Raw genomic sequence first — 23,955 nt, forward strand, 5'->3', positions numbered from 1 at the left:
CATATCTTGGGTGCACTCATCGTATGCACACAGATTCCTTGGCTCTTTGCCTGTAACTCTCTCACGCACCACTATGTCATCTCGGAGCTCTTCCCCCCCTCTCTCAAACTCTCCATCCACCTGGGTCACACATACACATGCATATCTAACTCGCACTCGATAGGCCCATCTAAAACTCTATCTCTCTCCCTCGTTCTCTCTCCATCTCACACGCGCGCACACACAATCTCATGCCCAGCTAGCCAAGTATGATGGTCTCTCACTCAATTGTAGGCACACGCAGTCCCCCCTATATGTATATGACTAGCTAATCTTAGTCTCCATCACAAACATGTGCATGGTCTATCTCGATTTCTCTCGGGGCATCTTTCTATCGCGCATGCACTCCCTCGATCTCCCACCCATATAGTCCCCTCACGATCTCGACGGGATCTCTCTATCACAAACACACCCTCTCTCCCTCCCCATGCGTCCATGCCATCCATGTGTCCCTCTCGACCTTTGTTCCTTGTTGGCCACACCTCTATTGGACATGTGCTACAGGGGTGTCTCTCTCCGTTGCAAACAATCACACACTAGCTATCTTTGTGTATCTCCTCGCCTCGCTTTTCCATCTCGGAGATGCATGCATGATATGTTCGCATAAGAAATGAAAAAACACTCTCTCTCTTAAATTTATCGTTTGTTGTCACTTTCTCTTTCACACACATACTCTTTTTGCACACTTACTCATTCTCCTTCACACGCGCTTGATCTGTCTCGACTGAGGCACTCTCCTCAGTCCATAGCATATAGATTTATTGAAAAGTCAAACATCACAAAGTTTGACCATGTACATGAAGAAAAAGAATTACATCTAGTATGGCAAACATATACCATTAGATTCACCATGAGATGTAGTTTTGTATGATGTATCTTTGGTATTGTAGATATAAATAACATTTGCGTAAACCTGATCAAAGTTTCCAAAGTTTGACTTCTAAAAAATTTACGTGCACTGCATTATCGAGCGGATGGAGTATCTCTTTCCCTCTCTTAGCTATCTGATGCACCACTCAGCCTTATCGGGGCTCCTTAATCTCTCTCAAACTTTATTGGTCAGTTTGGTTCGTGACCTGACCCTCATTCCTTGATGGCCGGTACTGCCTGGTGTGGACGTGACATGTAAAATATTTCTGCCTGGCCCGGCTTGTGTGGTGCTAAAGCGTTTGGTTCATGCCTGGGCCAGGCAAAGCATCAACGTCCCATCAATCAATCCATGAATCAATTATTTAATGCTAATATCCTCCATGTTGCTGTTAGCCTCGTGGCCACACGACCAGGCACGGCCAGGCGTTCGAAATCGGTCGCCTGGGCCAGGCTACTTGCAGTGTCTGGAGTTCAGCCAAGCTAATTAAAGTGCAATGGAACCCAGGCCAGGTGGGCTTTCTTTTTCATAGGGTAGCAACCAAACAAGCGTGCATGAAATCAAGCCACAACCCTAGGCCAGGCAAAAGATGCTCAGGACGCAAGCTAAACTGGCCTTATATCTCGCTGGTTCACACATACACATGTCTCGCTCGCGCTATACATATAGACCCATCCAACACTCTCCGCCCTTGTTCTCTCTCCATGTGACATGCACCCCCCTAATTACCATAATCCCTCAATCCATCATAGGCGCAAGCACTCCCCCCTCCTAAGTATAATTATCTCTTACTAGCCATCAGGAACACACGCATTGTTTCCTTCCATCCATACGTCTATCTCGATATCTCTTCGGGCATCTTCTATCGCGCACACACCTTGTCACTCGATCTCCCACCCATGTAGTCCCATCACGATCTCTTGGGGATCTCTCTATGACAAACATACACTCTCTCCTCCCCATGTCTGCATTTTCTCCGTACGTTTCTCTCGACCTCTCTCCCTTGTTTGTCAGACCCCTCTTGGCCACGTGCTACGGGTCTTGCTCTCTCGGTTCCAAACAACCACACACTATCTCCTCACCTTGCCTCCATTGTCGAAGATGCATCTGTGATATGTTTGCATAAGACACACACGCTTTTTCTCTACTTTTATCGTGTGTTGTCCATGTCTCTTTCACACACGCACACACACTTTTTTCACTCATCACTCTCTCTCTCTCTCTCTTGTTAGGGAATCTGTCACGTCCATAAGCATATGGATGTTTTGAAAAGTCAAACCTCAGAAAAGTTTGACCAGGTATATGTGGAGAAAAACATTTACATCTGGAACGATCATTAGATTCATCACAACATGTACTTACTTCAAACTATCATTTATCTTTGGTATTATAGATATAAGTAATTTCTTTATAAACTTGGTCAAAGTTTCAAAAGTTTGACTTCAAAAAATGTTGGAACTACATTATCGAACGGAGGGAGTAGCTCTTTCTCTCTCTCTCTGCTATCTCTCACGGGCCTCCCCTCTCACTCGAACTCTCTATATCGACGGATTATACGCTCACTGTGTCAGCGTATAGCTCCGTATATTGTTTAGTTGACCGGTCAACCAATCCACATACTGCCTTGTCAACTCGTGTTCTGTATCTTCATGTGCTGGCCCATGTGGCAGTGGGTGAAAATAAGTAAACTAGAGGCCCATTTGACACGCGATGAAGTAAACAAAGTTGAAACCACTCGGGGTAGCACCCCGCATGCTAGTAAATTGAAGGCGCATTGAGGACAAACTTCTTGCACGCGAAGGACGCACTCGCGCACAATTCACCACTACGCGGCGGCATGCACAGAAGGACGCACTCGCGCACACCCAGCACACAACACACACCAGCACATGCGTACACCGGCGTCGCCGCCGGTTGAGATGGACGGCGAGGCAGCCAACAAGCGGAGGCGGCTCGAGCTAAAACCGCATCCGGCGAGCCTAGACTTCATCAGCAGCCTCTCCGATGACACGCTGCTCGTCATCATCGGCCTCCTCCCCACCAAATCTGCTGTGCGGACCGCCCTGCTCTCCCGATGGTGGCGCCCCCTCTGGCGCTGCGTCCCCCTCAACCTCACCGTCGACAGCTGCCTCTGCGACGGGGATTGCAAACACATGGCCGCAGTCTCCAAGATCCTTTCATCGCACCCTGGGCCAGCCAAACGCCTTGACATCTGCATGTTCAGTACCAACTGCAAGGTCCAACCCAAGTTCGACGAGTGGTTCTTATCCCCCGCCCTAGATCAGCTCGAGGAGCTCAGCTTTGAAGCTGGACGATGTCTCTCTCTGCCGCCGTCCGCGCTCCGCCTCACCCCAATGCTGCGCCGTGCCAGCTTCAGCTCCTGCTATCTTCCCCAGATTAATGCCGCGCCCGCTCTTCTTCTCCCTCAACTCAAGCAGCTCGACCTCTTCGATGTTGTCATCTCGAAGAAGGCTATGGAGCACCTGCTCCGCAGCTGTACTGTGCTCGAGTACCTTCGTCTTGAGCAGATCCACGGGTTTATTATCCTCCACACCGCCTCGACGAATCTCCGATGGATTTATGTGTCTTGCTGGCCCCGCAACAAGACATCAATTGGGAAGAGATCACTCCAGCTGTTCCACGTTATGGTCATCGAGAATGCGCCTTTCCTTGAGAGATTGCTTGTATCGGATCTAGAAGGTCCAACAAAAATCAGGGTCAGTGACGCGCCGAAATTGACAGTGTTGGTGTACTCGTCTGCCAAATTCTCCGAACTCTTTATTGGATCAGTAATCGTTCAGGTACAACACTCATCTTCTTCTCCGTCTTCTTGAAATTCACATTTTTAAATTTCTTATTGATGTATTTACGACCGTCTTCCAGAAAATGATTCCCACAAGCTTGACCCAGTCCATGCGCACGGTGAAGATCTTAGCACTAAAATCTATCGGCCCCAATCTGGATCAAGTTGTTGGATTCCTTACATGCTTTCCGTGCACGGAGAAGCTACTCATCGAGGTGAAACTTCTTTCCTATAAGTAAATGGTAATCACAACGTAGCTCAATTTTTTTCATAATTTTCCCAAATTACGATGACAAGTGTAGTGTTCAAAACTGCATCTACGCATTGTACCGAAAGAAATGTTTTTAGTATTTTTTGTCACGTGATCACCTGCATCGTTTTTATGTTGTACTACTATAGTAGCCTAGGCTAGTCATAGTGGAAAGTAACTTAGACTACTCCAGTAACTCTATGGTTACCCTAAGAGCAAGTACTACCTCCGTCCTGGTTTACTCTTCCAATTTTGTAGTATCAAAATTTGACCATAGATTTAACTGACAAATTGTTAATGCATGCCACTAAGAACTATATCATTGGATTCGTATTTGAACATAATTTCAAATGGTGTAATTTTTAGTGAGATGCATTGGAATTTTCTTAGGTAAATCTATGGTCAAAATTTTATACTAAATACGAGGTAGTATTAAAAATTTGGCTATGTAGGCCAAAACATGTGCCAAATTCACTTGTGATGCATTTGGCATCGATGCCCCTCCATTTCTCACCTGGTGTCCCAATCTGGATCACCTACTTTGCTCCGGTGCCAAATTAACTCACGCAATGAAAAAACACTGCGTGGGAGAGAGAGGAATGAGGCAATAAAAAACACTTGTTTGGGAGAGTGGGAGGCTGGTGTAGTTGGTTTGATTGATTTGTTTATACATGTGGGTCTGTGTGCACAGCGGTGCCAACTCTCTCACATCGCGAGAGCGGTGCCAAAATCTTTTTGATTTGACATCAATGCGTGTTATGTGGCATACTTTTGCGAAATATGGCATCGGCCACATAGTGGAAGGCAACAAATGCCCAAGCTCTTCACGTGCTCCTAGTTAAATGAGAGGAAACAAAAAGAGAGAGAGAGAGAGAGAGAGAGAGAGAGTGAAAAAATATCACTATCCAGCCAACCCTATCGTATGAGCGAATGATATTGGTACCTCTTGATGGCACGGCAATCTTATGCAGCTAGCTGCTCTAATATGTTCTCTTCTTTTGCAGATAAAAAAAGACCCGAAAGTGAAAAATATGCTGCAGTATAACAATCTCATCGAATGCCTTGATCTCCATCTTACAGAAATTGATTTGATCGACTACTGAGGCAGCACATCTGAGATTAAATTGGCTAGGTTCTTTGTTCTGGAGGCAAGTGTGCTCAAGGTAATGAGTTTGGCGTTCTCTAGCGGAACAATGAATGGCATGCTGATCACCGCAAGCATCTAAGCCTAAATGACAAAGTCTCCGCAGAAGCTGAATTTGTTTTTGAAACATCAAGTGGCCAGAGACTCGAAAACTTATTTGCCCATTAGTGACTTGTCAGGGCGGTGGATTTTAGTTTGTACGATAATGCTGCATCCACCTAAAGTAATGAAATTTCTTACGTAAACTTCCTAGTAATTCCCTATTCGTAGGTGCAGCATTACTCCTAACATTTGTAATATCAGTTTGAAACTTGTAATATTGCCATGTCCTATTCCTCCGTTTTCAAAATCCTGCGAATCAAACAGGTCCTGAGTTGGTGATGATGTTGTGCCTCCCATCTTTCACCAATAGCCGTCGGATCTAGATGTGACGCATACAAACCAAGCTTCTCCATTTTTGCAAAAAGATGCCTGCACTTGTTCCCTATTTACAAACAACTCCTTGTCTCTCACAATCAGCCTCATCTCCTCCCCACCACATCTAGGAGTAGAAGGTCATGGAAAATCTGGCGCGATGGTTGCTGCCGGAGCCGTCCACCCCCAATCTTGGTGTTCCGTGCAATGCACGGGCATCTACGCACGGGAAATTATGTCGAACAGGGCTAGTTGTAAGCAGGCTAGCTCTACAGCCATGATGATAGTGACTGCAAACGGTGAGGCTGACTATGGTATGCCGAACATGCCGCCTATACTCAGGTGTCATCTCCGGTGCAAGGTCTTGTCACTTCACTGTGAGGAGTAGCACGTAATAATTTGACCAACGGGTAGTACAGTGCTAGTACTCCTACTACTACATTGGTAGTACTACTACTAGTACTAGTAGCACCACCGTCTGGATTTAGGAGTACTACCACGTCCATCTGGATTTTAGTATTTGACTAGCAATATCTAGTAATGCATGTCACCAAAAATGTACTACTCCCTCTGTAAATAAATACATTGTGTTTTATTCCTATCGGCGAGAGAACTTAATGTTTTTTTGCTAACTAGAGTACTGTAATAGGATTACATGCAATGAACTAAACACTGCATGTCATGTTTGGTAGTCTCAAGTCATTGAAAGCATGCACGGCCCACATCTCTCATTGGTTGATATGTCACAAAATAAAAAACAAGGAGGGAGTTAATGCACCGTGCCTAAGGCTGGTCACAATGGGAAGGAACTTAGGAGTAACATCACACACTCCAAAACAACTTTGCTTATGTGGCACATATTTAATGAAGAGAGAGGTGCTTGTGGTAACTAGCTAAGTTACCGGAACATCACACACTCCAAGAAACAATGAGTCTATAACCTAATAAATACATCGATGCATGACACTACATAGATGTTCCTACCCACTATGGAGGTAGTAACATAGTCTAGGGAAGTGTGTAAGTTACTAGCTTATGTTCTTGCCCATTGTGACCAGCCTAAGTATTTTGGGATTATTTGGTTTTCGTAAGGTGATTTACACACCATTTTTGTTTACATGCATTAACATTTTTTAGTTAAATCAAAGGTCAAAAGTTGGCGCAAAATGCAAAGGGGACCAATAAACTAGTAAACATCAAACTTCTTTCGTTTGGCCCACTCTAGAGGTCTGGTGAGATGACTATACTGCACTGGCACGGAGGGGGACGCAGCTTCATTGACTTACGGCAACTACCTTTGGGTGAATGACACGTGGCCCCAGGGGGTGGCTGGCCCACCTATCATACAACCAAAGGCAGGTGCAGTAGAGGGCCGAGGAGTAGTACGAAATCGTACGCACCTATGCACGCTAAGAAAGGGCTGAGTGATCACTCGAATTGCAAGATCAGATGACTATAAGCTATGCTAGACCCATGGAGGCGATGAGAGCGCGAGCATCAGCCGGCTGTGCCAGATGGTCCACGACGCCAGCCTGCGGCCTGGCAGGTAGTATTGCTTGAGGCCGCTAGGGCGAGGGGCCGCTTGGACGACAGCTTCGTCTCCTTGTTCGACGAGGTCCTCGTTGGTTTCCTCGACAAGTTCACCGTCGTCAAGAAGCTTGTAGACGACTTTGACGTAAGCCTCCAGCCGACGCGCCCAGGCTTTGCGATGCCTGCCACCCTCAACAGCCACTATGGTAACAACCTCTTCGATGCACTGGTGGCCCTGCGACTGCCCGCCGTCATGCTGGAGAATGTCCACCTCGAGGTCACGCTTGCCGCGCAGCGCCTGGCGCAGCAAGACAACATCGACATAATCACCCACGTCTACGCGCAAATCGTCCACAAGGACTACTACATGCAAGAGGAGGACGATAGGACGCTGGCCTTCTTGGAGCGTAGGGCAACCTTGGACGACACTGTTCAGAAGCACGTTGAGCTCGCCGCCAACACCGCTGCTCCTCACACGTCGGTTGGTGACCCGGCGCACTAGGGCGTGAGTATGTCGTTGAACGTTGATGGATCCGTATGTATTTTTATCTTTCCGTCAAATCCATGTAGTAGTATATGATACTACAATAATTATCTTACCTTTCGCATCAACTTCATAATTTTCGTACGTACTCCATGCATGAACGATGCTAGAACCAAACTTCTCATTACTCTAGGCAAAATCGTTATTTTCTATCTATCGGTCGCGCCATGGAGCAGAACCAAATTTTACTAGTTACGAGTTCAAAAGGAAAAGCATGTCGTGTTCGCGTCGCACCCCCACACGGTTGGTCCGGCACGCTGCTCAAGCGGGAATGCGTGCGGTGTTGCATTTTCACTTAGAAGTGGGACCGCAGTTGAGCAAACCGACTATCAGCAAACCCCCACCCCGCCCACCGCGCGATGGCTGAGAAAACAGGAGGACGAAGAGATGGCTGTAGCACGGACTCCAAGAAAATTGGTGTCGGATGGGACTCGTGTGGGTGGCGTGTGCCATACTGCTAGACGTGAATGCTAGTTATGGCCCATGCCACCCCACTATATCGAGCATATATCGAGGTACGTAGAACAAATTTCCTGCAGTCTGTGCTCATCCCTCCTCTATCTCTCTTCTCAGCCAGCCAGCGGACGCGCGGAGCCCATCTTCTATTTGCTCACATGCGGACCCTCATGTCAGTGAAAACGCAAGAGGACCCACTGAACCTGCACATCTTTCACCTCGACGTGCTGGTGATGAAAAACAAATCCAATAAAGATCTTCGGTGGCCGCTTTTGGAGTTACTCAAGAGTAGTAAGATTCTATTTACAGTTTAACCCAAGATGCACATCTCGTGGCTTCAACTACCACTCTATTTTCTTTCATGACACGGCCTGGATGCTGGATGTCCCACGTGTCGGCAAAAGGAGGAAGAACCCGACCAAATCTTCGGTTCTACTCTCGGATTAGACTAGTTGTGCTAACTTAAAAATTTTATTGTGTACTCCCTCCGTTCCAAAATACTTGACTTCCATTTGTCCAAAAATTGATGTACTTATATACTAAGACATGTCTAGATACATATATATTTTGACAAATAGAAGGCATGTATTGTACAACGGAGGGAGTAGAATGGATGCAAGTTTTTGTATTGGGAAGAAGAGTACATCCCTATATTGATAGAGCGCAATTTAGTAGATGTTCTATCACTTTTAGCTAGTATAGAATAGAGGCTAGACATGAGACTAGATGCGAGGAAGCAACGTCTACTTCTTTACACTCGAAGAAGAAAGAAGCACGCAAGATCGAGCCTCCACAGATCAACAATGAATGCATCGAGAAGGCACTAATCCAACTTACAGGAGTAGTAAAATGTATTCTTGTGGTTCTTGTTTTCTTTGATCTTGCTTTTCTAGTCAAAATTATCGTTGGAGTTCGTGAAAAACGGAGGTGCGTTTGGGGTCATGCGTTGGAGTTGGCCTTACAAGTGGGACCGCAGTTAAGGAAACCGACTATCGGCAAACCCCCACCTCGCCCGCCGCGCGATGGCTGAAGTTAGAGAAACGATGAGGTTGAAGAGATTGCTCTAGCACGGACTCCAAAATAATATGGTGTCAGATGGATGTCGTGGTGGTGGCGTGTGCCGTACTCCTGGACGTGAATGCTTGTTCTGGCCGATGCCACCCTACTACTCCTACTACTTACTCCTACTATATAGTAGTACTAGTATCGAGGATTCGAGGTGCCGGTTATGTACAGAGAACACATTAACATATGGCTATAGTAAAAACACCCGCCCGACACACGAAGCATGTGAAGCTAGTACTCCGTCTAGGTGAATAAGTCATATTAGAAGGTGCATCACGACCTAGGTGCAAGCAGATTGGTGGAAAAGAAGAATATTTCTCTCTTCTAAGCACAACATTTAATCACAGTAGTTAAGAGGATGCCTTATTAGCTACCCATGCAGGCCATCGTAATTCATAGCATGCAAAGCGCTTTTATTTCTTGCCTAATAATCGCATGGACGTGCTGCATGCATTGGTCCTTGCTCGAGCAAAAAAAGGGAGGAAAGGGGTTTCCACGGGAGACAACGAGGCAGAGGTGGAAGCACTCGCTGGCGAACAAGGCAGGGCGGGCATCGAGATGGAAAGTTAATGAATGGCACCTAAACATTTTGGGAAAATCTAATTTTCATAAGGTTCCTTACAAATAGTGTACTACTATTGTTGATTGGCCTCATCCGATAACCTGTTGCAATGCACGTACAATTATGTATTCGGAAAATATTTTTTTGCCTCATCGCACCACTCACTCAGAAAAGCGAGTCGAAAGCCATTCATAAATTTAGTAAGTTTATCACAGGCATATCATTTTATTACATAGAACAGGTCATCAACCCACATCGACAACGAGGATACATTATAAATACTAAAGTTTTCACCACACAACAAATAACAAGCAATGAAATGAACTTCAACTCAACCATTCCTCGTCGTTGGAAACACTTGCTTTGAACCACAAGTGATTCTTTGGGACAGGCCATGCATCGTTGATCTGGAGACCAACGCAGGACTGATCATCCAGGCTGAAGCGGCCTACTATATCAGTACCAGGGTAGGGAACCACCCAAATGTCCGAGGTATAGACACAATTGCTTCTCATAAATGTGTCAACAACGGTTGGATCGCCTTTCACCATCATCGGATAGTTTCGTCCAAGGAAGAGCGAGTTTTCTCCAAGGCTATCAATTCTGTGCCAGGGAGAAGGAGTTGGCGCTAGCACACTAGTATCCATCCCGAATACCATGCAACAGGTGTTGGAATAGGTCCGAAGAGTGCGACCATGGGAGACTACACCTGCTTCCTTAGCAGTAACATCATCAGTGGGCTATATACACACAAGAAGTGGTGATCCATCGGAATTAGTTGCCAGGCTCCACAGAGTATATCGGCGCTGCTCGTCCTCATGCTCGTGATCATCACCATCGTCATCTCCCCCTTGGTTATAAAAATCTTCAAGTATAGGTTGTGGGATGTCCACAGGACCTTGGAAACACAAGAAGAAGGTTAATTAGTAAAGGGAAACTTGCTAACCCGCATGCATGTGGATGAAACAATTATAATTACGGTGGAAGACAAATGTACCGAAAAAAACGAGGATCCCATGCAAAAACAGTGCCACGAGAGGTGGCAGCAAACACAACATCCTCGCATTCAATTGCATCATAGTACACATCCATGTATAGAAACTGATTTTTGAGTAATATCCATCTAGTCGAACCACGAAGGACGACAACTAGCTTGTCGAAGATAGCAACAACTTGATAGTTCTTGTAATTCCAAGAGCGGTTGGGAACTCGACAAATTGCTATCTTCAGTACACGACAGTCACCATGATCGTATTTGAACGTACGTAGATCATCTGTGTGATCAACCTCAGGGCACTCGGAGATTTTTGGAAGTGGAATCCGCTGACGAGTGTACACATTCACAAGTTCCCACTCGCAATCGTACCCAATATAAACAACCCAATCTCCATTTGCGCCAGCCCAGGACTTACCCTTAAGCGATGGCATCTTGACATCACACATATCATTATCAAGCGGCATCAACTTGCACAAGGCGAGGTCTCCATCGTCCACTCGCAAGCGAGCAGGGTCATGGCGAAGAAGATAGGGGAGATCAAACTGCTCCTGGACCCTTGGGTTCCTTGCAATGATGTTATTAGTTGAGTCGAGAATGGGCTTGAACGAACCTGCCATGCTATCCGAGGTGATGACGTCGCACCGATCAATGAGTTCCTCCACCACGTCATCTTTCAAATCGCGGCAAGAATAACAAGGTCGTTTCCGGCCTGTTCCCTCCATGGAGAAGACGATCGAACAATGGCAGAAGAAAGGGTGAAGGGCTGAAGGAAAATGGAGGAGGGAGAGGAAGAGCGTGCGACAGCAGTTCCAAATCGAGAGGGAAAGGTAAAGAGTCGATGGACGGTTGCGAGTTTGCCACGGTTCATGAAGAGGCGCCCCGGCCTACATGTCCGTTTGAAAATACTCCCACTACTCGTCGTCGTCTCACTGATATGTTGGAACGGGACCACATGTCAACGAAACATGGTGTGTAATTTCTCGTGCAAAATGTGATCTGGCTGCATTGGCTCGAGGTGCCGCATTAGTTATCGACCTTTATTTTTTAATGGCGTGCCGATCAGTTTTGAAGCACGACTAACTGGTACTGTACATAGAGAAAATATAAACTACTCTACCACTACACCACCTCCAGTACTAGTAGTATAAAAAAGATATATAGGCTGGAGCTTCAGTGCTTTCTTGCTAAGGGCTTCCCACTTGCTTCTCACACTACCACCCTCTCTCCAGATCTAAAAAGACGGCCCCTCTCTCCCTCCTCACCGGTGGTCACAGATCCGCCGGGGAAGAAAAGGACATGCAGCGTTAACGCACTCGTCGTCGGCGAGCGAGGTCACGCACTGACGACAAGGCCATCCTCTCAGACCTAGCGCCCGCGCGGGATGGCCTCCGTCCCCAAGCTTGCTGCCGTAGTGTGTGCGGAGGACGACGACCACGAGCGAAGCCACTTCCCGCCGACCCTCAGGTGTGCTACCTCTTTTCGAGCCATAACCTTGTTCTATTGCCCCATCTGCTACGTCATTGCATGTGGATCTTTTTCCACTCTACCATCTTCCCAATTTGCTATCCTCTACTCTGCTAGCCACGCAGATGAAAACCATAATTTCCACTATTAAAGGAAACCCTACTTCATGCAGACTAATCCATGTCTAGGTTGAATAAGGAAAGGAAGGGAGACTGTACTGTCCAAGAGAGTAGGCATCGAACCCGCATCTAGGTTGAAAAGGGGAAAATCAGTAGCTAAGGAACGAGTCTCGTGTCTCTTGGTTGAAGAAGGGTAGAAAGGCATGACAACGCAATAGAGAATGACCAGGTCGATCTGTTTGGTGTCCTCGCATAGGAAAAAGGTGGCTAAAGAGAACAAAAATGGGACCGTAATCCACATATGCTGCCTGGATATTTGTTGCTCTGGGCAACCATACCTCCCTCACCACTCTGCGTCCGTGGAGGTACATTGTACTGGTGCGCCCACTATCCGAATGGGCCTCCCATGCTCTTATTGCCACTTTTTTGCTGTTAGTATAACGCCAGCAGTCAAAGTCAAGCAATGCTACTGCTAAAGTGTTGCCACATTTAACTAATGCCGCTCTCAGTCTAATGCCACCCATAAATTTAAGCAATGACATTTAATGTCACTGGATTATTTCAGGGTTAGCTGTTGATTGTGGATGCATTGAAGATTTTTCAGCTAAGGCATTCTAATGTTGTTGCACAGCCAGTATACCAACGATGAAACTTGTTACTACCTTCAGATTTTTGCACTGTTAATGCTTATAGATTACATACCTCACTTTCATGAGATAAGTTAATTTTTTGTACAGTGTCACCAAAATGCCAAGGCGCTGATGTCATTTTATTTTGGTTAAACTGCACAGACAATTATGAAGACAAGAGGAAAGGTCAAGAGTGGGCACCTCCTCCTCCGGCTGTTCTCTTGAGGAGGTCTGTATGTTTGTCTCTAATGCCTGTCAACTACATACCTGACATCATGATGTAATGTTAAGTCATTTCCTTTTGTACAGTGTCACTGAATTGTCAAGGCAGTGATGGCATTTTATTTTAGTAGAACTGCACAAAATTTGCTTAAAAGAAGAGGAAAGGTCAGGAATGGCTCACTTTTCTAGAACAAACTATGTATGCCTTCCTCACACCAGCCGTTGTTGCTTTATTTATTCCTTCAAACAGGTGGTTAGAAACAGTCTTGCTACCTTTTCCCATTAAGAAATTGGAATGCTTATATTTGTGAGTCTATGCTTCAACTAGTGTCACTTTTAGAGTAATCACACTTTCAATATCTATGCAAACAGGTATGCTCGATTTTACTAGAACTACACAAAAAGTCCAACTGGTTCAACATTAGGAGCATGTTTTTTCCAAACCTTTATATCCAATTGGTGGCACTATGAGCTATTCATTACGAAGGTACATGGTTTGCTACTATCTTGCTACTCTTTTTGTACTGTCATTAGATAGTAATACTAGTGGTTTGCATGTGAATTTATTGGCAGGGTGGACCTACATTGGAGGTGCGGGACATGATTCAATGATTGGATGCTCAATTTCGGTTGTATCGATTTCACCTCTTCCATCACTGAGAACATGGATATCCCTGGTCTGATGAAGAATAGGCACTATATTTCTGCTTTGAACTAGCAAATCAATTCAGTATGAAACTGTCCAGGGCAAAACATAACTGTATCAAATTGTCCAGTGCAGAACATGACAGATGCTAAGCGGGAGAGACATGCTTAAACCGAAAATATAAGGTGTGGTATTTGTTTACTAGCTGCTTGATATTTGTGCAGACAGAGATGTCTGCCCGTTGCTATTTGGCAAACAAACAAAGTGCCCGCAATTTTGGTTGAACTGCACAAGAGAATAGTATAGTCACTGCATGCAGTGCCATTTGAAAATAGACACAGAAAGATTGGATAGTCACTTCATGGACTGCAGAAAAGTAGTACTATACTATTTATTGGCCAACATTAGGTGCTTCATTGCTTTGGTCTGATTATACAATGGGCATCATTTTGCCTAAGTTAAAGTTTGTATTCCGAAAATAGTCTCGACGTGTGATCGAGGGAAGACCAAATCATATTGCAGTGGATGTTCCTCCATCATGTGTGGTTCATTCTCATGGTTCCAGCTATTGGTGAAACCACTTACGTTTGCAAGAGGAATTGTAGACTTCACAAACAAATTTGTCTTTCAGTCTGTACTGAATGTTGGCCAAGAGAAGCATCCATGTTAGTAGGAAGAACAGATGTTTTTTCTAGATCTTTGCTTTTGGAGCTACATATTTGTATATGATCTGTGAGTCATTGAGATGCATTAACATGTTGATCTTATGTATGGGAATTGTACTAGTTAGTTTTAGTTGCGACGCAAGATCCGAAGTGGCTGATCTTTGCTTTTGGAGGTACATATTTGTATATGATCTGTGAATCATTGAGATGCATTAACAGTTACTTATTTTTGTTCGCTCAGTGTTTACATGTTACTGATCGATCACTAGCTAGCCTACAAATGCGCTCCTGGCAGTTTTATTTGCGACGCAAGATGCGAAGTGGCCATTTTTTGAATAAAAATGCCTACCTCTGAAGAAACTGACAAGCTACACTATCGATCCTACACGGATAAAAATGCCTACCTCTGAAGAAGCTGACAAGCTACACTATCGATCCTACACGGATAAATAGCAGATCACGCACGTACTACCTCCTTTCCGGTTTGGAGGGCTCAATTCAAGAAACGACCTACTCGATCCTACACGAATAAATAGCAGATCACGCACGTACTAGTACCTCCTTTCCGGTTTGCAGGGCTTAATTCAAACCTCTCACCAACCAAGGTACTCCCTCCGTCCGGGTTTATTAGTCCCGTGAGCAAAGCAGCAAGACCAAGGCATGGCAATAATTAACGGCATGCAGAAGTTTAAGCCTAATAAATTCCAGCGATTTAAGTGGCTACATGCGTGCCATCGGCTGCGATTCGTTGCATGCTGCTTCGCGTATTGCCTGCGAGCGATTCTGAGTGCCTGCAGGCAGCTAACTGATGTGAAAAAAGATACGCTTTAAATCCGTGGAATCATTAATGACAAGGAGGGAGATGATTCGAGTGCACTCGTTTGACCGCCATGCCGGCGTGCGACCCAGACGGGATGGGACGGCATAGTCATAATTTCACTTTCTCTAGTTTTCCACGGCAAGCTGACCTGCTAAGCCATTATGCATTGACTTCCGATGACCGTCGCGCTACCTTCCGCCTATAAGTACTGTTTCCCGGCCTTCTTAGGTGTCACCGTGACCCAACTCGCCATATCCTCATAAGCCCCCACCGGCCCGACGTCGCTCGCCACGTCCGCCATGCCCCCGCCCATCCGTGGTAGGCGACGCCGGAGGCGGTCACCGTCGGAACTAGTGTTCGGGTTTTCACCGGATGGCAGACGGAGGGAGGAGGCATTCTATCTGTCTTTAGATGGCAATGCGGAGATCAAGGAATTGTTGGAGCGCGACCGCATGGTGGAGGAGCAGGAGTTGTTGGAGTGTGACCGCCTGGGGGAAGAGCAGCGTATCGCCGATTTGCGCCGCCAGCGGGACATGGAGCAGTAGGGCACCGACGCTCTGAGTCGTGAGCAGAGCGCCCGCAACTGGGACGACTACGTGGAGGTCGGCGCCCGGCAAATAGCCCTGGAGGCTGTCGGGCACGCAAACCTTCGCGACACTGATTTTTACTACCAACTCGTCAAGTGGGTTTCCCACTTGGAAGCCGAAGCTTCGGTGGACCACGCCGGCATGGAAAGGGCCAACACGCGCGAGCAACGCGCCCTATTGCACCTCTGGCAAGTCCGAGGCGAGATGGAGGACGCCGGTGCCGGCGTTTAGCATGGACAGCAGATGGCGCCTGGCATCGTCTAGTTAGCTAAGAGTAAGTTAGTACTTGTACGCTACTAGAGTGTTAGTGGGAGTAGATAGTTCACTTGGCTATGATGGTTGTCAACGTGGAAGTTCAGTACTCTATATGTGGATCAGACATGTTACTTTGCTCTGAATGTTGAACTTTTTGTTTGAACGTATGGAATGGGCTGTTATTTTTTTAAATGGGTTGTATTTGTCCTCCACGGTTTAGAGGCTGACTTGTGGGCCTAGCAAGTTGATGCGTACACAATCAGGAGATGATTGTACGTGGAGAGGATGACAGCAGGGACCCGCCAAGGTCATGGCAGTATGCAAGCAAGTGCCTCCTTATTTCAAGCCAATAAAAAATAGCTCCTCCTAGTGGATTTCTGCCATCTGGGTCCCATGCCATTGTCAACGTAGTCAATAAACGAGAGAATTGCACAACGAGCGGCTGACACCAGGGACCCAGCAGCTCGCCTAGTTATTTTTGTTTTGGGTTAATTTGGTAAATGCCACTCCAAATCTGGTGTATCCGAGAAATGCCACTGCAATTTCCAAACTTTGAAAAATGCCATTTCATGCCATTTCTAGTGGCATTTTTCAAAGTTTGCAAACTGCAGTGGCGTTTTTCAAAGTTTGCAAAAATTGCAGTGGCATTTTTCAAAGTTTGGAAATTGAAGTGGCATTTTTATGAATCGCCATAATTGGAGTGGCATTTATCTAATTTGTTTTCGAGACGGAAGCAGGGTGTCAACTGGGCTGTGCGGGACACTCTGGCCTGTCTAGACAACCTTTTCTTTTATGTTTACCACAGACCAGCCCAGTAGTTTTTTTTTCTTTCTGAAAATAGCTAGCCCAGTTTTTTTGTGATTTGTCAGGTAAGTCGCTTTATTAGGCCTGTTGGGCAGCAAATCTTTCAAGACGAGGAGAGCTTCATTCGGCTAGCCGAGAAAATGGCCTATCAGTAATGAGAAATGGGCTGTACATTTTTAGAACAGATCAAACCGGCAATTATTTTCAAAAATCTTTTTTTCATTTCAAGATTTTAAATTGCATTGATTTTTACGCGTGGACAATATATTGGATTTTATATTCATATAAATTTATTTTTAAAATTAGTCTGAATGTGACTCCAAATTTCGGGATTAAAAACAGTTCAGACCGCACCGACATATGCAAAATTTCGTATAATTTTTTAACCGTGGCCACAATATGGTCTGTAATGCTAACATAAAGAATATGGGCTCCAAAAAACCCGTAAGAATTAGCAAATGGGCTGTAAATTATTTGAAATAATGGCAGATGGGATGTATGCTGTTTTCCACAGATTTGAGGCTTTCCATAGATGGCATGTATACTGTTGGATGTCCATCCAACGGCCGTCGTGCTTCTTCAGTCTCTGCTCTTCCTGCTCCAGCCGCTGAAACAAGCGCCGACGGGACTGCCTGCTCCCTCCTCCCCGCGGCAGGCTATGCTACCGCGCAGGCCTCACCGCCCCACCGTACTCCCATCGCTGGCCTAGACATCCCTCTACTCACCCACACATGTTGTTATTCTCCGGCGACGGCAGACGAACCAGTAAACCCTCATACAGTCATACTCCCCTCCGCGTGGGAAACAAAAATAACGACCGAGTCTTCCCTACCTCCGTGTCATTCCCTTCCTAGGCCTCGCCGTCGTCCACCGCCTTGGTGCTCTCGGCGTGGCGTGGTCAACAACCGACTTGCATCTGAATTACTGTACGTGGAGAGGCTGACAGCTGGGCCCACGGCCGCACGCAAGGAAATGCCTCCTTATTACGCGCAAAATAATGATTTCCTCCACCTGACATCTGGGACCCACCGAAATGGCCTCTGTATTTCGCGAAAAAAACATTACCGCCACTCACAACTCGGACCCACCAGCTATATCTTCGCACGCAAGGAAGTGCCTCCTTATTACGCACAAAAAATGAATACTCCCCCTGCTAGCTGGGACCCAGTATAGTGGGCCTACTAAGTTGACGGGGACGAAGGGCTTTGTCAACTTAGTCAATATGCATGATTCTAGCTCGACTGAACGTACGATGTCCATCCAACGGCCGTAGTGCTTCTTCAACCTCTGGTCTTCTTGCTCCAACCGCCCAAACCAGCGCCGGTCGTGCCACCTGCTCCTGCCTCCCGTGGCCGGCTTTGCTGCCGCGGAGGCCTCACCGCCCCCATACAACTCCCACCACTGGACAGGCCATCCCTCCACTCCACTCACCCACACCCACTGTTATTCTGCGGCGACGGCAGCGCAGCCGAACCAGTGAACCCTCGTACTCCTCTCTGCGTGGGCATCCACTGTCGTGTCTTCCCCGGCTCCGCGTCATCCCCTTCCTAGGCCTCGCCGTTGTCCCCCGCCATGGTGCTGTCGGCGCGCCGTGGTCAATGTGGTCAATGACCGAATTCCATCTGAAGAATACAGTACGTGGAGAGGCTGACAGCTGGAGTGCCTCCTTATTACGCGGAAAATAATTATTCCTCCACCTGACAGCAGGGACCCATCGGACGCCCACCAGTATATCGTGAAAAAAATGTTTGCCCCTAACTGCTGGGACCCACCCGACGGGCCACTGTATTTCACAAAAAAAACGTTCCCCCTGCTATCAGCTCGGACCCACCGGAAGTGCCTCCTTATTACGCACAAAAAAATGAATACCCCTGCTAGCTGGGACCCACCTTGGTGGGAGGCTGACTTGTGGGCCTACTAAGTTTGATGGGGACGGAGGGCTTTCTCAACTTAGTCAATATGCACGATTCTAGCTCCAGTGACCGTACGATGTCCATCCAACGGCCGTAGTGCTTCTTCAACCTCTGGTCTTCTTGCTCCAGCCACCCAAACCAGCGTCAGTCGTGCCTCGTGCTCCTGCCTCCCGTGGCCGGCTGTGATGCGGCGGCGGCCTCACCGCCCTCTACTATTCCCACCGCTGGCCAGGCCATCCCTCTACTCACCCACACCCCCTGTTATTCTGCGGTGACGGCAGCCTCACACCGAAGCGAACCAGTGAACCCTCGTACTCCTCTACAGGTGGGCATCCACTGTCACGTCTTCCCCGGCTCCGCGTCGTCCCCTTCCTAGGCCTCGCCGTCGTCTACCGCCCTGGTGCGCTCGGCGCGGCGTCGTCAGCGTGGTCAAGGAACGGCTTCCATCGGACGTGGACTGTACGTGGAGAGGCTGACAGCTGGGTCCACGGCCGCAGCAAGGAAGTGCCTCCTTATTACGTGCAAAATAATTATTCCTCCACCTGACAGCGGGGACCCACCAGGCGGGCCACCGTATTTCGCTAAAAAACGTTTCCCCCTGACTGCTGGGACCGACCAGCTACACCTTCGCACACAAGGAAGTGCGTCCGGGCAAAAAAAAACGATTCACCCCCCTGACTGCTGGGACCCACCAGCTACATCTTCGCACGCAAGGAAGTGCCTGACAGTCGGGACCCACCTGGTCGAAGCGTACGTAGCGTTGTCATTCTGGTTGCGAACGTGTACGTACATATATACTGGTCGATGTAGAGGCGCGCACGTAGCATGTACACGTACATACAGCGGCCAGGGTGCAAGAAAAAAAATATGGCCATGTATGTGTACATACGGCGGGGTCTTGAACGCCTACTCGCGCATACGTATGGCGAGGGCTCGTGTACATGGCTGGGTCGGAACAGAGAAACAGCGTCGTCGTCGTGTTCATCGGGAGGCAACAGAATGCATGGTCGTGTTCATCGGGAGGGCTTGGATGGAACAGGCGATGGAAACGAGGCATGGCATACCGCAGAATGGAGGAAACAGCCTTGTGTTCGACCGACCATGTTCGAAACAGGATCCTGTTCATCGGGAGGGGTGTGGCGTACCGCAAAACGGAGGAAACGGACCTCCTACGGTCGAAACAGGGGTCCTGTTCATCAGGAGGGGTGTGGCATACCGAAAAACGGAGGAAACAGACCTCCTACCGTCGAAACGGGGGTCCTGTTGATCGGGAGGGGTGTGGCGTACCGCAAAACGAAGGAAACGGACTTGTGTTGGAGCGCGGCGGTCGAAACGGGGGTCCTGTTCATCGGGAGGGGTGTGGCGTACCGCAAAACGGGACTTCACAAGATACTGTTCATCTCCACCGTCGACCTCCTCCAGCCTCCACGGGCTCCTATTCATCCAGCCTCCACCACGCGCTACTCCACCGGCTACTGTTCAACCACCCCTCCACCGTCTACTGTTCATCCAGCCCTCCACACCACGGGGTCCTGTTCAACCACCCCTCCACGAGCACCCTCCACCGTCTACTGTTCATCCAGCCCTCCACACCACGGGGGCCTGTTCATCCACCCCTCCACGGGCACCCCTCCACCGTCTACTGTTCATCCAGACCCCCCCGCTACGCTCACTGTTCATCCCATCGATCGGCTTCAGTTAGCAGCAGTATCGATGGAATCGCTCGATCGGTTTTAGTTAACAACCATCGATCGATCGCTCGGGTTCAGTAACGCATAGCCTGTAGTGCAATCGCTCGGGTTCAGTGAGAGCCCAACGCCTCGCTCGGGTTTAGTTATAGCCAACACCTCGCACACACACACGTACCTGTATAAGAGAAACGCGCATCGCTCGGCCCCCGACCTCCCACCGTAACCGGGAACTCCCCGAAATTTTCCTCCCCTCGCTTCTACCATGGTTTTTTCCGTCATGGACGGCCCAAAGAATGTCATGCAGCTGCGTCTCCGGCTCGCCCAGGACGAAAAGCCCATTTTCTGTCATGATTTTTTGTCACAGAAGTAGGAGCCCACCACATCTATGATGATACCGGGTTTTGTCACAATTATCGTCATAGAAGTGTCATATGTATGATAGAAAAAAATTCGGTCGGCCCAAAATGTCACGGATGTGTCTTTTTTTGTGTAGTGTTATCTGCTCATTTCTCCCGCGAGTTTGAGGTTCTTCACTTGAAACAAAGGCAAGGAGAAAACTTAAAAGACGCTTGGTTTAGAATGATGGAATCTTATCATAATTATACCTTAGAGGTGAATTTTTTGGAATATTGCTTCGCAACTTTTATGTTGGACTAAATATGTCTCATAGACAACTTTTGGATTGCGTTGCTAAAGGCAATTTTGTTGAAATTGATCCCAGTATTGCCCATGAAATTATAGAAGGTATAGTAGGAACTCTACCTCAACAAAAGGGGCCTCATCATACCCAAGAGGAAACACAAGTTTTTGAGAAAATTTGCGAAGTAACTAAGATTTTACAGAAGTCTCTTGAACCTCTTAAGAGTGTTAGTGGGAATCTCCACCGCATGAGTATGTTGATTACACTTTGCAATAAGCGGTTGGACTCTTTAGATCTCAAGATTTCTGAATATGAAGGAAAACATAAAGAACCTCCCGGATTCGAGCATAACTCCACTAAAAGAATTAAGAATCAAGATGACAATACCTAGATCTATCCTTGCTTTTATGCCTAGCTAGGGGCGTTAAACGATAGTGCTTGTTGGGAGGCAACCCAATTTTATTTTTAGTTTTTTTCTTTTGCTTATGTCTAGGAATAAATATTTGATCTAGCCTCTGGTTAGATGTGTTTTTATGTTTTAATTAGTGTTTGTGCCAAGTTAAACCTATAGGATCTTCTTGGATGATAGTTATTTGATCTTGCAGAAATTTCCAGAAACTTTCTGTTCACGAAAATAATAGTTAAAAATCATCAGAACGTGATAAAATACTGATTCCAATTGCTGCTGATCAATAAACAAATTGCCTAGGTCCTCCTATTTTTGATGATTGTTTGGAGTTCCAGAAGTATGCGTTAGTTACAGATTACTACAGACTGTTCTGTTTTTGACAGATTCTGTTTTTCGTGTGTTGTTTGTTTATTTTGATGAATCTATGGCTAGTAAAATAATTTATAAACCATAGAGAAGTTGGAATACAGTAGGTTTAACACCATTTTCAATAAAGAATGAGTTCATTACAGTACCTTGAAGTGGTCTTTTGTTTTCTTTCGCTAACGGAGCTCACGAGATTTCTGTTGAGTTTTGTGTTGTGAAGTTTTCAAGTTTTGGGTGAAAGATTTTGATGGATTATGGAACAAGGAGTGGCAAGAGCCTAAGCTTGGGTATCAACATGGAACACCCAAGATAATCTAAGGACACCAAAAAGCCAAAGCTTGGGGATGCCCCGGAAGGCATCCCCTCTTTTGTCTACTTCCATCGGTAACTTTACTTGGAGCTATATTTTTATTCACCACATGATATGTATTTTGCTTGGAGCGTCTTGTATGATTTGAGTCTTTGCTTTTTAGTTTACCACAATCATCCTTGCTGTAAACACCTTTTGAGAAAGCCATATATGAATTGGAATTTGTTAGAATACTCTATGTGCTTCACTTATATCTTTTGAGTTATATAGTTTTGCTCTAGTGCTTCACTTATATCTTTTTGTCACATCCCTACTTCTCGTATGTTATAGGTTTTCTTTGTGCATCATGTTAAGTTTCAAATGAAATTGAAATGGGGATGTTTCAAACCCTAGCACCAAAGAAAATTCAAATAGGTTCAATTTAAAAATGGAATTTCAATGAACCCAAAATGCTCTTCAAAAATGTTCATGGTCTTTGGAAAATGTTGCAAGCAACAACCAGAGGTGATGCACATTTTTGCTAAACATTTTGGATTTTTGAATGAACCCATATGTATTTGAATTGGAGCTTTTTAAAATAATATAAATATTTTAGAGGCTCCAAAAATGTGGAATTTGGTGAGGGCCTCTGGTATATTATAACTAGTGGTCACAAGGAATCTCAACATTTTTATATTTGTGCTGGTATTTATTTTTAAGTCAAAAACAAATGTCACCAATAGAAAACAAAACAAAAAAGGGAAAACTCTTACCTGGGCCTTACCTGAGGCCTAGCACTGTGCGGCCCAGCTGGCCGGCCCAGCCAGCTGGCCCTGCCAGTCACCGTCAACCTCCCGCCAGGAGGATGAGAGGCGCATGGCCGATGCACGCCGACGCACGCCCCGCCACCTCCTGCTTTCCACCGCTGCCTCGACGCCCAAGACGTCGCCACGCACTCCCTAGTCCCTCTCGCTCACTCCCTTGAGCTCCTCCCCCTCCTCAGTTCTCTCTCTCGCACGCACTCGAGTGCAGCCAACGCCACCGCTCGCCATTGCCGCGGCCACTGCCTCTCCCTCGTCCCTCCGTCGTGTCCACGCGCTCCACCGCTGTGGGCTACGCCTCCTCGACTAGACGCACGGCGCCAGACGCCCTGGAACGCCGCCATCGCCATCGTCTTCCACCTCGGGCTCCGCCGTCCACCACCGTCGATTCGTCGCCACCAGTCCCTCCTCGAGCCCACTCACCAACCCTGCGGAACCGCTGTGAGCTCCTACGCCCCTCTCCCCTCTCCCCATCGACGCGTTCATCCTCTAGCCATGTTTTCCACCTCGGTCGAAGCTCGATGCCGCCGTCCATGGCGCCGCCGCGGCCACAACTGCTGCCACCCGCGTCCGAGCTCATCAGCGCGCTCAGCGCACCCCTAGGAGCACGATGCACTCACCAGCTCCTCCCCTGGTGCTCTGTAGCCCCGTTTCCATCGACGTTCGAACTCCGGCGCTGCTCCGCTCGTCGGTGCCGTCGACTCCAGCCACCCCGGCCCCTCTCGTGTGCTTCCCTGGATGCGGCGCATGCCCAGCTCCACGTAGAGCCCCTCCGCCGTCCTTTTGGTCGCCTGAGAGCGAAACCCAAGCCTCCACCGTGCGTGCTGTCACCGGCGACGAGCCGCCGGCGTGTTGGGCATGTTGACCAGGGGTTTGACCTCCCCTGGGTCATTGACATGTGGGGCCAGCCCCAGCTAATTACCTAGTTTAGGTTTAACTAAAA

The sequence above is a fragment of the Triticum aestivum genome, chromosome 1A (assembly GCF_018294505.1).
Source record: "Triticum aestivum cultivar Chinese Spring chromosome 1A, IWGSC CS RefSeq v2.1, whole genome shotgun sequence".
Classification (NCBI taxonomy): domain Eukaryota; kingdom Viridiplantae; phylum Streptophyta; class Magnoliopsida; order Poales; family Poaceae; genus Triticum; species Triticum aestivum.